This window comes from Orcinus orca, chromosome X (genome assembly GCF_937001465.1).
Source record: "Orcinus orca chromosome X, mOrcOrc1.1, whole genome shotgun sequence".
In the NCBI taxonomy this organism is placed as follows: domain Eukaryota; kingdom Metazoa; phylum Chordata; class Mammalia; order Artiodactyla; family Delphinidae; genus Orcinus; species Orcinus orca.
The window spans coordinates 99,487,524-99,499,324 of record NC_064580.1 but is presented as its reverse complement, the minus strand read 5'-3'; the positions used below and the strand labels follow the sequence as shown (position 1 = coordinate 99,499,324).

Here is an 11,801-nt window from a genome sequence, read left to right as displayed (position 1 = left end):
CAAAAGACTAATTATGACTGTGAAATAACCAAAGTAGAGAGTAGGGTACATTTCAAGGAAGAAATTGATTTTAAGTTCAGGTTCATAATATCTCTCCTTCCCAAAGGGAGCTTAAAAAGGGTAAGAAAGATTAAAGTATCATTGAAATTAAGACAATATCTCAATCGCATAACACAACTCTGAGGAATATCATCCAGATATAAAACATTTTGAATGAAATTAAAAGAATATACTAAGAATCAACTACAGAGAGGCCAATATAATTTGTTAGGATATAAGCAGAAGAAAGTATGAAAAAAACTCCATTTTTCAAACTGAATGGACAACTGAGAGTATTATGTTGGCCAGGGAAACAAATTGAGGAAATATAATAGTAATGTTAAAATGCAATTAAAGTAGAAAATTGCCTATTTTTTTTTACTAGTAAAAACTAAGCTACTAGAATGGAAGACAGGAGCAAATACATAACAGATAATGCATTATGGGACAAAGAAGAAAACCCATTAAGAAAAAAAAGGATATTCATAAAATGGGGATTCAAGACTCTAGATAATTGATATGACTGATGAAAGAAAACATATATAGCAATAACAACAAAAATATTCACAAGTCTAAAAGAAGAAAATCTTCCAAAAATGACAGAAGTCCTGAGTCTGCAAAGCAAAAGGCTTCACTGTCAAAAAAAATTTATAATGGCAAAAAAATCCAGATATTCCTCATTATATAACTTTTGAGATGGAGAAGGAATATTATACCTACCCAGATATAAGGTTACTTGCTGTAGGATTAAGATATTTTTGGCTACAAGTAAAGGAATATATAGTTTAAAGTGGTTTAAAAATAGGTGTTTCAATTCTTGTTGGTTTTTCATTTGTTTTTGTTTTTATTTTACTTACATTACAAGAAATCTGAAAGAGGCTGTTTCCCAGTTGGTACAGTGGCTTAATGATATCCACAAGGATATGGGCCCTTTGTATCCTTTCACATGACCATCCGCAGCAGTAAGACTTTTGTCTTCAGTTTTGTTCTCTCATGGTCACTTAGCTATTGCATCATCCCTCATCGTGTCCTCATACAACCACACCCAAAAGCAGGAATAGAGAGTAGATACTGTCTCCTCATTTGTCTTATTTATTTGACTAGAGATTTTATTTTAGAAATACAGAGGATAGTGGTGCAATAATATTTGACATTTTAAATTAAGGTTTGCTTCATTTAAGTTTAATATTAATTCCATGCTGTGTTTCAGTAAGAACAATACAGATTTTTTGTATCTGTGGATCCAGTCAGACATCCAGTAGTATAAATTAACTTCAAGGCATACAAACTGAACAAAAGAAGTTAAGCGATTGAATGGCTGAGGAACTTATTTCCCCAGGGGAAGAGGGAAGAAGAAGAAACAAAGAATATAACAGGCATGCAGCCTTTTCCATACCACCTTCGATGCTAACCTGCTTCAGAGGGAGAGTAAAAGCAGGCAATGAGCAGCCACAGATCGTTGGACTGTCACCAGCATCATGCTTTTCAGCAACATTTCAGCAGAGTTTGAAGCACTTTTTTACAGTAAGAGCATTACAACAAACTCTCCAAAGACCTTTAACCACCTCAAGCTAACACCCAATTAGTTTTAAACATCAGTATAAAATTCAATTTAAACAACCAGAAAAAGGAAAAATGATACCACTTATGCCTCTAGAGTGTGATTAACCTCTCTCTTAGATGTTTGCATCACCTAGAAGTCTAATTGCTTTTGAATGTAATTTCCATTTCTAATGGTGATCCTGCCACATCTGGCAGGAGATGATACAGTAGTGCTGAAAAAGCCTGTATGTAGTCCTATTAGTGTCTTAAAGAACCGAAAAACTGGAACAAGTAAAATGCACAGAAATTCATTCTTGCCTTTAAGAACATTTGAAAACTGTTTTTTAAAAAAAAAAAAAAAAAAAACAACAGGGCAGAACCTAAATTCTGAAACCAAATGTAGAAGTCAGATTTGGTGGTTCTCACTGACCATGAGGAATTTCCTACGTGGTGGGATGGGAAAGAATAGGGTGGCTAGGGATGGTTTTTCTTGTTGGCTTTTAGGTCTCACTGATTTTCATCTTCCACATCCTGCAAAAATTCTTTATTCTTCTCTTCACCCTCACCCTGCATGTCTGAATTCAATAGTGTCAGATTATCACATAACAACTGCATGATGTGTAGAGTCCTTATAGCTCTCTTCGCTCAGCATATCCAGCTCTGCAGTTGCATCGAGAGTTGATTTTGCCAACCTGCAGGCATGCTCAGGGAAATTAAGAATTTCATAGTAGGAAAAAAGAAGCATATTCACAGATATAGAGAACAAACCAGTGGTTACCAGTGGAGCGGGTTGGGGGAGTGGGAGATACAAACTATTGAGTGTAATATAGGCAAAGGATGTATTATACAACACGGTGAATAGAGCCAACATTTTGTAATGACTGTAAATGGAAAGTAATCTTTAAAATCTGTATAAAAATAAAATAATTTCATAGTAAAATACAGTAAAATTGAGAGCAAGCCCTAAGTAAATGGGATGCGTTGGTGGAAGTTCTGTCATTGCAATATCATTAGCAGCTTTAAAGCTACTAGGCTGTTCTTTGCAGCCTCCTTCCTGTGGCAAATTCAGCCAGATACCTGTGATAGTTCCTTTTCATTTTATAATAGAAAACCTTGGACTCGCCAGTGTTAGCTGCTAGAATGAGGTGTTTGTCTGGTATATCCAAACTGTAACAACAGATTAACCTTAGCTCAATCTAGACCATTTGCCAATATTCCTAGATGATTTTTAGTTTGTTTACTCCTTCTTAGTTTCTTCTTTCTGTTTAATGCTGCTGATTATTCTCCAGGAGGCTCTTCTAGCTTCAATCACAATTTTATATACAACAGATAGAAAATGTATTTCTTCAACTGTCAGCTCCATATCTATCCCTGCTACTTTCTTCATTAATTCCATCCTATCATTCAGCCTCCTTGGCCAGATTCCTGGTGTATACCAGATTCTCCTGATCATGCATAGTGCAACAGCTAGCTACAGTGGGGCCTGTGCAACAGATGGAAGTGGATAGGATCTCTCTCTCAGCCTCCTGCTCTGCATCCAGGCAGCCCAATTATCTCTTTTATTAGTGAGGAAACTCTTTCTTAGAACACTCCAGCAAAATTCTCCTTACATCTCTTCACTTCAACAAGGCCATATTACTACACTCTAGCTATAAGGGAGACTGGGGAAGTGATTTTCTACATTTCCATGCTCTATAATCAAAGATGGGACTCTGACAAGAAGTAAGCAGTAAAAGGGGATTGGCTAATGGGTAGGTGACTCAAAGTGTCTACTATAGTCATTTACCAAGGGAAAAAAGTGATTGAGCTATTCTTAGATTTTCAACATCACCAGATGCCAAATATAGAAATAATGTCAGATAAATTTTTATAAATGATATATATACATATGTATACATATATATACATATACATGTAAAATATACATATACATACACAATATACATATATGTACATAAAACTACACAAATCATAAATGTATGTAATTTAATGAATTTTCACACAATGAATATACTTAATGAAATCTGCATCCAGATCTTAGTTGTGACCAATCTACTGAAAAGCCTCTTGAAGGGGGGCTTCCGGGAAGATGGCGGAAGAGTAAGACACGGAGATCACCTTCCTCCTCACAGATACACCAGAAATACATCTACACGTGGAACAACTCCTACAGAACACCTACTGAACGCTGGCAGAAGACCTCAGACCTCCCAAAAGGCAAGAAACTCCCCACGTACCTGGGTAGGGCAAAAGAAAAAAGAATAAACAGAGACAAAAGGATAGGGACGGCACCTGCACCAGTGGGAGGGAGCTGTGAAGGAGGAAAGGTTTCCACACACTAGGAAGCCCCTTCGCGGGCGGAGACTGCGGGTGGCGGAGGGGGAAGCTTCAGAGCCGCGGAGGAGAGCACAGCAACAGGAGTGCGGAGGGCACAGTGGAGAGATTCCCACACAGAGGATCAGGGCCGACTGGCACTCATCAGCCCAAGAGGCTTGTCTGCTCACCCGCTGGGGCGGGCACAGCTGGGAGTTGAGGCTCGGGCTTCAGTCGGAGCGCAGGGAGAGGATTGGTGTTGGCGGCATGAACACAGCCTGCAGGGGGTTAGTGTGCCACGGCTAGCTGGGAGGGAGTCCGGGAAAACGTCTGGAGCTGCCGAAGAGGCAAGAGATTTTTTCTTACCTCTTTGATTCCTGGGGCGCGAGGAGAGGGGATTAAGAGCGCTGCTTAAAGGAGCTCCAGAGACGGGCGCAAGCCGCGGCTAAAAGCGCCGACCCCAGAGATGGGCATGAGACACTAAGGCTGCTGTTGCCGCCATCAAGAAGCCTGTGTGCGAGCACAGGTCACTATCCACACCCCCCTTCCGGGGAACCTGTGCAGCCCGCCACTGCCAGGGTCCCGGGATGCAGGGACAACTCCCCCCGGGAGAACGCACGGCACGCCTCAGGCTGGTGCAACGTCACGCCAGCCTCTGCCACTGCAGGCTTGCCCCGCACTCCGTGCCCCTCCCTCCCCACGTCCTGAGTGAGCCAGAGCCTCCGAATGAGCGGCTCCTTTAACCCCGTCCTGTCTGAGTGAAGAACAGACGCCCTCCGGCGACCTACACGCAGAGGCGGGGCCAAGTCCAAAGCTGAGCCCCTGGGAGCTGTGAGAACAAAGAAGAGAAAGGGAAATCTCTCCCAGCAGCCTCAGAAGCAGCGGATTAAAGCTCCACAATCAACTTGATGTACCCTGCATCTGTGTAATACATGAATAGACAATGAATCATCCCAAATTAAGAAGGTGGACTTTGAGAGCAAGACTTATGATTTTTTCCCCTTTTCCTCTTTTGGTGAGTGTGTATGTGTATGCTTCTGTGTGAGATTTTGGCTGTATAGCTTTGCTTCCACCATTTGTCCTAGGGTTCGATCCGTCCGGTGTTTTTCTGTTGTTTAATTTTTTTCTTAATAATTATTCTTTATTTTAATAACTTTATTTTCTTTTACTTTATCTTCTTTCTTTCTTTCCTTCCTTCCTTCCCTCCTTTACACAATGAATCATCCCAAATTGAGGAGGTGGACTTTGAGAGCAAGATTTATGATTTTTTCCCCTTTTCCTCTTTTTGTGAGTGTGTATGTGTATGCTTCTGTGTGAGATTTTGTCTGTATAGCTTTTCTTCCACCATTTGTCCTAGGGTTCTATCCATCTGTTTTTTTTTTATTTTTTTTTATTTTTTTCTCTTAATAATTACTTTTTATTTTAATAACTTTATTATATTTTATCGTACTTTATTTTATTTTACCTTATCTTCTTTCTTTCTTTTTTCCTTCCTTCCCTCCTTCCTACCTCCCTCCCTCCCTCCCTTCACCTTTCTTTTTTTTTCTTTCTTTCTTTCTACTTCTACTAATTCTTTCTTTCTACTTTTTCTCCCTTTTATTCTGAGCTGTGTGGATGAAAGGCTCTTGGTGTTGCAGCCAGGAGTCAGTGCTGTGCCTCTGAGGTGGGAGAGCCAACTTCAGGACAGTGGTCCACAAGAGACCTCCCAGCTCCACATAATATCAAACGGTGAAAATCTCCCAGAGATCTCCATCTTAACACCAGCACCCAGCTTCACTCAACGACCAGCAAGCTACAGTGCTGGACATCCTATGCCAAACAACTAGCAAGACAGGAACACAACCCCACCCATTAGCAGAGAGGCTGCCTAAAACCATAATAAGTCCACAGACACCCCAAAACACACCTCCAGACGTGGACCTGCCCACCAAAAAGACAAGATCCAGCCTCATCCACCAGAACACAGGCACTAGTCCCCTCCACCAGGAAGCCTACACAACCCACTGAACCATCGTTAGCCACTGGGTACAGACACCAAAAACAATGGGAACTACAAACCTGCTGCCTGCAAAAAGGAGACCCCAAACACAGTAAGATAAGCAAAATGAAAAGACAGAAAACCACACAGCAGATGAAGGAGCAAGATAAAAACCCACCAGATGTAACAAATGAAGAGGAAATAGGCAGTCTACCTGAAAAAGAATTCAGAATAATGATAGTAAAGATGATCCAAAATCTTGGAAATAGAATAGACAAAATGCAAGAAACATTTAACAAGGACCTAGAAGAACTAAAGATGAAACAAACAATGATGAACAACACAATAAATGAAATTAAAACTACTCTAGATGGGATCAATAGCAGAATAACTGAGGCAGAAGAATGGATAAGTGACCTGGAAGATAAAATAATGCAAATAACTACTGCAGAGCAGAATAAAGAAAAAAGAATGAAAAGAACTGAGGACAGTCTCAGAGACCTCTGGGACAACATTAAATGCACCAACATTCGAATTATAGGGGTCCCAGAAGAAGAAGAGAAAAAGAAAGGGACTGAGAAAATATTTGAAGAGATTATAGTTGAAAACTTCACTAATAAGGGAAAGGAAATAGTTAAGTCCAGGAAGCACAGAAAGTCCCATACAGGATGAATCCAAGGAGAAATACGCCAAGACACATATTAATCAAACTGTCAAACATTAAATACAAAGAAAACATATTAAAAGCAGCAAGGGAAAAACAACAAATAACACACAAGGGAATCCCCATAAGGTTAACAGATGATCTTTCAGCAGAAACTCTGCAAGCCAGAGGTGACTGGCAGGACATATTTAAAGTGATGAAGGAGAAAAACCTGCAACCCAAATTACTCTACCCAGCAAGGATCTCATTCAGATTTGATGGAGAAATTAAAACCTTTACAGACAAGCAAAAGCTGAGAGAGTTCAGCATCACCAAACCAGCTTTACAACAAATGCTAAAGGAACTTCTCTAGGCAAGAAACACAAGAGAAGGAAAAGACCTACAATAACGAACCCAAAACAATTAAGAAAATGGGAATAGGAACATACATATCGATAATTACCTTAAATGTAAATGGACTAAATGCTCCCACCAAAAGACACAGATTGGCTGAATGGATACAAAAACAAGACCCATATATTTGCTGGCTACACGAGACCCACTTCAGAACTAGAGACACATACAGACTGAAAGTAAGGGGATGGAAAAAGATATTTCATGCAAATGGAAACCAAAAGAAAGGTGGAGTAGCAATTCTCATATCAGACAAAATAGACTTCAAAATAAAGACTATTAGAAGAGACAAAGAAGGACACTACATAATGATCAAGGGATCGATCCAAGAAGATATAACAATTGTAAATATTTATGCACCCAACATAGGAGCAGATCAATACATAAGGCAAATACTAACAGGCATATAAGGGGAAATCGACAGTAACACATTCATAGTAGGGGACTTTAACACCCCACTTTCACCAATGGACAGATCATCCAAAATGAAAATCAATAAGGAAACACAAGCTTTAAATGATACATTAAACAAGATGGACTTAATTGATATTTATAGGACATTCCATCCAAAACCAACAGAATACACATTTTTCTCAAGTGCTCATGGAACATTCTCCAGGAAAGATCATATCGTGGGTCACAAATGAAGCCTTGGAAAATTTAAGAAAATTGAAATTGTTTCAAGTATCTTTTCCGACCACAATGCTATGAGACTAGATATCAATTACAGGAAAAGATCTGTAAAAAATACAAACACATGGAGGCTAAACCATACACTACTTAATAACGAAGTGATCACTGAAGAAATCAAAGAGGAAATAAAAAAAAATACCTAGAAACAAATGGCAATGGAGACACGACGACCGAAAACCTATAGGATTCATCAAAAGCAGTTCTAAGAGGGAAGTTTATAGCAATACAATCCTATCTTAACAAACAGGAAACATCTAGAATAAACAACCTAACCTTGCATCTAAAGCAATTAGAGAAAGAAGAACAAAAAAATCCCAAAGTTAGCAGAAGGAAAGAAATCATAAAAATCAGATCATAAATAAATGAAAAAGAAATGAAGGAAACGATAGCAAAGATCAATAAAACTAAAAGCTGGTTCTTCGAGAAGATAAACAAAATTGATAAACCATTAGCCAGACTCATCAAGAAAAAAAGGAAGAAGACTCAAATCAATAGAATTAGAAATGAAAAAGGAGAAGTAACAACTGACACTGCAGAAATACAAAAGATCACGAGAGATTACTACAAGCAACACTATGCCAATAAAATGGACAACCTGGAAGAAATGGACAAATTCTTAGAAATGCACAACCAGCTAAGACTGAATCAGGAAGAAATAGAAAATAAGAACAGAACAATCAGAAGCACTGAAATTGAGACGGTGATTAAAAACCTTCCAACAAACAAAAGCCCAGGACCAGACGGCTTCACAGGCGAATTCTATCAAACATTTAGAGAAGAGCTAACACCTATCCTTCTCAAACTCTTCCAAAATAGAGCAGAGGGAGGAACACTCCCAAACTCATTCTACGAGGCCACCATCACCCTGATACCAAAACCAGACAAGGATGTCACAAAGAAAGAAAACTACAGGCCAATATCACTGATGAACATAGATGCAAAAATCCTCAACAAAATACTAGCAACAGAATCCAACAGCACATTAAATGGATCATACACCATGGTCAAGTGGGGTTTATTCCAGGAATGCAAGGATTCTTCAATATACGCAAATCAATCAACGTGATACACCATATTAACAAACTGAAGGAGAAAAACCTTCCTGTATGCAGAAAACTATAAGACACTGATGAAAGAAATTAAAGATGATACCAACAGATGGAGAGATATACCATGTTCTCGGATTGGAAGAATCAATATTGTGAAAATGACTATACTACCCAAAGCAATCTACCGATTCAATGCAATCCCTATCAAATTACCAATGGCATTTTTTACAGAATTAGAACAAATTATCTTAAAATTTGCATGGAGACACAAAACACCACGAATAGCCAAAGCAGTCTTGAGGGAAAAAATCAGAGCTGGAGGAAGCAGACTCCCTGACTTCAAACTATACTACAAAGCTACAGTAATCAAGACAATGTGGTACTGGCACAAAAACAGAAACATAGATCAATGGAACAAGATAGAAAGCCCAGAGATAAACCCATGCACCTATGGTCAACTAATCTATGACAAAGGAGGCAAGGATATACAATGGAGAAAAGACAGTCTCTTCAATAAGTGGTGCTGGGAAAACTGGAGAGCTATATGTAAAAGAATGAAATTAGGACACTCCTTAACACCATACACAAAAATAAACTCAAAGTGGATTCGAGACCTATATGTAAGACCAGACACTATAAAACTCTTAGAGGAAAACATAGGAAGAACACTCTTTGACATAAATCACAGCAAGATATTTTTTGATCTACCTCCTAGAGTAATGGAAATAAAAACAAAAATAAACAAATGGGACCTAATGAAACTTCAAAACTTTTGCACAGCAAAGGAAACCATAAACAAGACCAAAAGACAACCCTCAGAATGGGAGAAAATATTTGAAAATGAATCAATGGAGAAAGGATTAATCTCCAAAATATATAAACAGCTCCTGCAGCTCAATATTAAAGATACAAACAACCCAATCCAAAAATGGGAAGAAGACCTAAATACACATTTCTCCAAAGAAGACATACAGATGTCCAAGAAGCACATGAAAATCTGCTCAACATCACTAATTATTAGAGAAATGCAAGTCAAAACTACAATGAGGTATCACCTCACACCAGTTAGAGTGGGCATCATCAGAAAATCTACAAACAACAAATGCTGGAGCGGGTGCACTGTTGGTGGGAATGTAAATTGATACAGCCACTATGGAGAACAGTATGGAGGTTCCTTAAAAAACTAAAAATAGAATTAGCATATGATCCAGCAATCCCATTACTGGGCATATACCCAGAGAAAACCATAATCCAAAAAGACATATGCATCCCAATGTTCATTGCAGCACTATGTACAATAGCCAGGTCATGGAAGCAACCTAAATGCTCATCAACACACAAATGGATAAAGATGCAGTGGTACATATAAACAATGGAATATTACTCAGCCATATAAAGGAACAAAATTGAGTCATTTGTTGAGATGTGGACAGATCTAGAGACTGTCATACAGAGTGAAGTAAGTCAGAAAGAGAAAAACAAATATCGTATATTAACGCATGTATGTGGAACCTAGAAAAATGGTACAGATGAACCAGTTTGCAGGGCAGAAGTTGAGACACAGATGAAGAGAACAGACGTGTGGACACCAAGGGGGGAAAACTGCGGTGGGGTGGGGATGGTGGTGTGCTGAATTGGGCGATTGGGATTGACATGTATACACTGATGTTTATAAAATTGATGACTAATAAGAACCTGCTGTATAAACAAACAAACAAACAAAACAACTAATACTAAACTTTTTTTGGTTATTTGTATGGAAATATGTTAATATAAATATTTCAGACATTACATGAAATTTCTAAAAATCTTATATGTTCTGGTATAACGCTACAAGTCATAATTCTAGTTATTACTTTAAAATGTATATCTCAGAAATAACTAAATTTCCTTGTCAATTGCATTATTATGAACTTTCATCAATCTTTAACTGGGATCATTTTTAAGTCTTTTGTCATTTACAGACAGTTCTGGGTGTTCTCTGATGCTTTTGCAAATGTGTTCCTATAAAAGGGTTTCATCTTCAAGGAATTCATGGAAAAGACTCTGACAAGTACAGGTTTCTGATAACTGACTATACTGCTGAACTGAATGAATAAGCATTTTCAGAACGCTAATGGAAAACTGATGAACTCATAAAAGTGCTAACAAAAGATCAAGATGAAAAAAAAATTAATTACACGGGACTGAGTGAACTGATGAGGATGATTACAATTTTTGTGACTTTCTGTTTGAATAATAATAAAAAAAATCCCACAAGGACTCAGAGGCAAAAAATATACAAATCAATTTTCACTGCAAAGTAAAGGAGCTGTTACAGTGGAGGATTACTGGACTGAATGTCAACATTATGACATAATATGAGTGTGTTTCGTGTTTGGTAATTGCAATCATTGTTGCTTTCGTTGTGATCATCCATTAAAAAAAAAGTCTAAAAATAATAAATGCTGGAGAAGGTATGGAGGAAAAGGACCCCTCCTACACTTTTGGTGGGAATGTAAATTATTACAGCCAATATTGAGAACAGTATGGAGGTTCCTTAAAAAACTAAAAATAGAGTTACCATATGATCCAGCAATCCCACTCCTGGGCATATATCTGGAGAAAACCATAATTCGAAAAGATACATACACTCCAATGTGCTTTGCAGTACTATTTACAATAGCCAAGACATGGAAGCAACCTAAAATATCCATCAACAGATGAATGGATAAAGAAGATGTGGTATATGTATACAATGAAATATTACTCAGCCATTAAAAAAAGAATGAAATAATGCCATTTGCAGCAACATGGATGGCCTAGAAATTATCATACTAATTGAAGTAAGCCAGACAGAGAAATACAAGTATCATATGATATTGCTTATATGTGGAATCTAAAAATTAAAAAAAAAGATGCTAATGAACTCATTTACAAAACAGAAATAGACCCACAGACGTAGAAAACAAACTTATGGTTACCAAAGGGGAAAGGGGGGAGGGATAAATTAGGAATTTGGGATCAACATATACACACTACTGTATATAAAATAGATAACCAACAAGGACATACTTTATAGCACAGGGAACTATGTCCAATATTTTATAATAACCTATAAGGGAATAGAATCTGAAAAAGAATATATATA

General features: G+C 38.0%; 1 pseudogene; it reads right to left on the bottom strand.

Annotated features, from left to right (window-relative positions):
- Window positions 1–2,088: 2,088 nt before the first annotated feature.
- LOC101284136 (14-3-3 protein epsilon-like) lies at window positions 2,089–3,038 on the bottom strand (annotated as a pseudogene).
- Between the last annotated feature and the right edge of the window lie 8,763 nt (window positions 3,039–11,801).